Source organism: Arachis duranensis, chromosome 6 (assembly GCF_000817695.3).
Source record: "Arachis duranensis cultivar V14167 chromosome 6, aradu.V14167.gnm2.J7QH, whole genome shotgun sequence".
Classification (NCBI taxonomy): Eukaryota; Viridiplantae; Streptophyta; class Magnoliopsida; order Fabales; family Fabaceae; genus Arachis; species Arachis duranensis.
The window spans coordinates 74,373,129-74,377,629 of record NC_029777.3 but is presented as its reverse complement, the minus strand read 5'-3'; the positions used below and the strand labels follow the sequence as shown (position 1 = coordinate 74,377,629).

General features: G+C 30.8%; 1 long non-coding RNA gene across 1 annotated transcript; it reads right to left on the bottom strand.

Annotated features, from left to right (window-relative positions):
• Positions 1–782: 782 nt before the first annotated feature.
• On the bottom strand, positions 783–1,978 carry LOC107494085 (uncharacterized). Its single transcript, XR_001593182.3, has 3 exons — positions 1,903–1,978; positions 1,733–1,810; positions 783–1,086 (listed from the first exon to the last, which is right to left on the bottom strand). It is a non-coding gene; the product is annotated as an uncharacterized LOC107494085 (long non-coding RNA).
• Between the last annotated feature and the right edge of the window lie 2,523 nt (positions 1,979–4,501).

The following is a 4,501-nucleotide window of genomic DNA, read 5'->3' as shown; positions in this document are numbered from 1 at the left end:
TAAAATATTGCATAAATATACTGCTAAATTACAGTAAATATAATTTTCATCGGCACACAACAATTGTGGATATGATAATAATATAACCTTCTTGCTAATGATAATCAAATAGCTAGTAAAATGCTAGGAACAAAAAACACCACTAAACGTGGCAAAGCAAAGTTAAACCAGATTATTGGAAAACCAGATATGTTAAATGGTGCACGAAATTGTGATCATCAATAATGGCGTCAAAGATTTGGAGCTCTCAAACGTGGATCACACTTTGTCACAACTTCGCACAACTAACCAGCAAGTGCACTGGGTCGTCCAAGTAATATCTTACGTGAGTAACACTACAAGATTTTTGTTTATTTGTGGAGGTTTTTTTTCTTATTTGTGGAGGTTTATAACCCCCACCAAATGGTTTGTGGGGGTTTCTAAAACCCCCAAAATTTGAGGTGCCACGAGGTCTTTTGTGGGAGTTTTTAAAAAACCTCCACAATCTATTCAGTGGGGGTTTTGTGAGTGTTTAGTGGGGGTTTTATATTAGACTTTTGTGACGGTTTTAAATCACTTTTGTGGCAGTTTAAAACCCCCACAAATTGATTTTTTAATTTAACAAGAATTAACTATTTTGTGTGATTTTCAAACCTCCACAAATCCTGTAATTAATTATTTATTTTTAATTACAAATCATTCATTAATCTCATCTCATTCATATACTCTCAATTAGAAATTTATTTTTTAATATCAAAATTTAAAAACTAAATCTTTTATAACACAATTTCTCAATATAAGATATAACTCTATATATAAAAATATTCTCAATGTCAATAGTTCCAAACACAATTCCATATAATATTGTTCTACATAACTATTATTGTTTTTCTTTAAAAAGTAAAATAATACAACTTTAATATTTCAATATCATCTAATTACATAAAAGCCTCAAAATAAAATCAGTAGCATAGAAGTAGCACCATCTAATATATAAAAACAGTAGCATAGAATTAGCACCATCCACAAGCCTGTAATTTATGCCTTTTTCTTTTTGGGCATGGCGACTGATAGTGATAGTCATGGTCCATGAGCTATCGAGTATATCTACAAAAACAGTCACATAATTGGAATCAATAGCTGTTCACATTTTCAATCGGTTTTTAATTTAGTTTAGTGCATCAAAATCAAGTATTTAAATTCCTAAAATCACTCCAAAAAATAAAGAAGCTTGTTTGATTTATTAACTACTGTTTTCAAGATGGACTTTGCTAAAAAAAATAACAATAATTGCACATCCTAAATACAAAATTATAAATAAATAAATAAATAAAAGAAGCTTGTTTGATTTATTAACTACTGTTTTCATTCTAATACCCCGCATACATATAGCTATTTTAGAGTTGCCAATACTTTTCAATGAAGAATGGAGTAAGAATGTCAAAGAAGAAATCATCATTATCCACACACACATATATATATCCTCAAGCATCAACCATTGAATTTCAAACCTTGCAATAAACATTTTGAAAATACAACCTCCAACATGCAGCAATGGTGCTGCTACCCATCTTGCATGTAGCCCTCTTGCAATTAACACTCGTCTCATTTTCAGCAGCCATTGATCCAACACAAGGGTTCATCCAAGTCCCAATAAGCAACTCAAATTAAATAACAAATGCATGCAGCACACAGAAAAATCTCAACAGCAACAAATACTATTAATTAAAAAGGGTAATAGTGATAATAATACCTCTGGTAACAATTCCAACTTCAGTACAAAGCTCTGCCTCTACTAATTATTATTAGTGGTTGTCTTTCCATATGAAATCTGCTCCAATAAATAAATATTATTAATTAATAACATCATCAACCTTTGGTAAAATGTCAAGCACATAATAAATAAAAAGTATAAAACGTTACCTTTGGTAAAATTTTGTACAAACTTTCATTCAAACATATCCCTTGCCAAGTTAGTAGCTACATTATCTTCAATAGCTACATTTTTCTTCTTCTTCTTCTTAGAATTCCACCTAGAAGCACCACAATGACTGCATGTTTGTTGGATGTTGTTTGGGTCTTCATCCTCGAACAACATACAATCATTGGGGCAAGCATCTATCTTAACATAGTCAAGACTTAGTTTTTGAATTAGTTTCTTTGCCTGATCAAAAGTCGTAGGCAAATTCACACAACTAAAAGCATCCCTCACCAACTCAAGTATCATGGTAATGGCCTTGTCACTTAGTCCACACAAGACTTTAATATGATACAATTTGACTATGAATTCTAGCTTTGTGAAGTCGCTTCCTTCCTGTAGCTTTTGATTGCCTTCCTTGAGAAACTCATCAAAGTCTCTGTGATTTTCTGTTGGCTCATCGTTTACAAAATCTTCCATGCCTGAATCTTCACCACTCTCCTGATCCATATATATCCCGAAAGCATCATTTACCATGTTATCTAGGGGATGTTCAGTTGCCAATGTCCGCGCATGACATGTGCACTTGTTGAGAATTCGGTTACTTCTTTCTCGCCATGAAAGTTTCATACAACATAATTCTTAGGGAATGGTTTGTAAAGTAAATGATCTCTAACATCTTTTCGAGCATGCCATTTGCGAAACCCACAACTTGGACACGGACATATTATCTTACTATTCCCAATTGCTCCATGTTGAAATGCAAAATCCAAGAAGTTTTCTAGACCAACTATATATTCATATGAGTTTCGTGGCTTAGCAATCCAAGATTTATCCATTGTTGCTAGTTAAACTTCAAGTAGGAAAAAATAATTACTAGACATGTGTACTACTAAATATATATGGAATTTCTAAGATAATAAACTACAAAGCTATAATAGACTTCTAACATATTTAAAACAAAATAGGATATAATTATTATCTTACCTCAACAAGTGCTTGTTCAAAAGCAATAACAAGAAACTGGTGAGAGAAAAACCAGTACCCACTTTAATCCCAGAAACAGAAGAAATCCAAGCAAATGCCTAATAAAACCAGAAATTAAATCCCTGAGTGAGTTTAATTTGTAAAATAAAAATAAAAAAATGAAAGAGAATAATTAATAGTTAGTTATAATTGAAACAGACTACACATTATCGCTTTGCAAAGGTAAATAACCAATACTTTATAGATATAACTATAAGGACTAAACCTAAGAGAAATTGTGGTAAAACTTCTGACCCAATTCAAAATAAATCTTAGCAATCTACTTCAAGTTACTAATGTACTAAAACTAGCACAAACATAGGTGAGCTTATCAAGAAGAGAAACAAAAATGATAGATATATCAAGTTAAATGCATCTAGAGTAAAATCAGTAAGAAAGTTGCAACAGAACAGAGGAAGTTCTCAAGAAAGGAAGATCTCAAGATCCATCAACAAAAGCTTCTGCATCTTTGGAAAAGTCAACATCAGTAATTATAGATAACTATAAATTGAGTGTGCAGATGAGATGAAAATAGAAGAGAAGGAAGCTTAGGTAGGAAAAAGAAGAAAAACAAAGTTAATTAAAAGAGAGTTTATATTATACTTAATTTTCTCTTCTTAACAAGAGTAGTGGTAACTGCTGAGATAACCCTTTCATGGGATTTTTCAATTTTGAATTGGAGCATTACTTTGATAACCATGATGATGAGACGTATGGATTCTAATAAGGTATATGAAGGATTATTATATATTATAACTATTAACCTCAAATTAAATAGTTTTAATTAAGCATATATATATATAGTACTGTTTTCCCTAAACAGTGCATCTATGTTAAGAAAAGATAAGAGAGAAAGCATACAGAGCAAGGGGAAGCATTGCCTTTGAGTTATGAAAAGCATAAAAAAGAAATTTAATAGATTGTAGTATTTAGCATTGCAAGCAACTATAGTTTCCAGATCAAAGTAGAGTTTAATTTGAAGTTAGCATTATGAATTTAGTAGTTAACAGTAAAAATAAAAAACAATAAGAAACAACAAATACAAGTTTCAATCACTAGTGAGTACATTGAGAATCTAACAAGGGGAAAGATTTTGAAACCTCTAAATTTAATGTTTATATAACAAATTTGAAGAACAGAATGTAATGAAAATCATAGGCCACATATCATTATGAAATTATCAGAAGAAGCAAAAAAATTATTGAAATTACATGTATGCTTCAGTTTAATCTTTTCCACAAATTACACAGAGAATAAATTGAATAATAAAAATGTAACTTTGAGATGAGAAATTCTTATTCACTTCCTTCACACAAGGAACAAAAGTTCACGTTCATTCTAAAAAATGTAGGCAACAGAGTTTTATCAAATGGAGTTGTCTATAATATTTATATTCATTATTAAGTGATTGGAATCCTTATGCGAATAATTTCCATCATGAGCCCAGCAATTCACCAATTTATTCAACAATTTGAACAAAGAAATGCAAAATCAGTAAAAGCATATCAAAATGTACAAAGAAATGCAGAATATCTCGATAAAACATGAAACTGTGGCAAAAATGAACAAGTAAAAGCA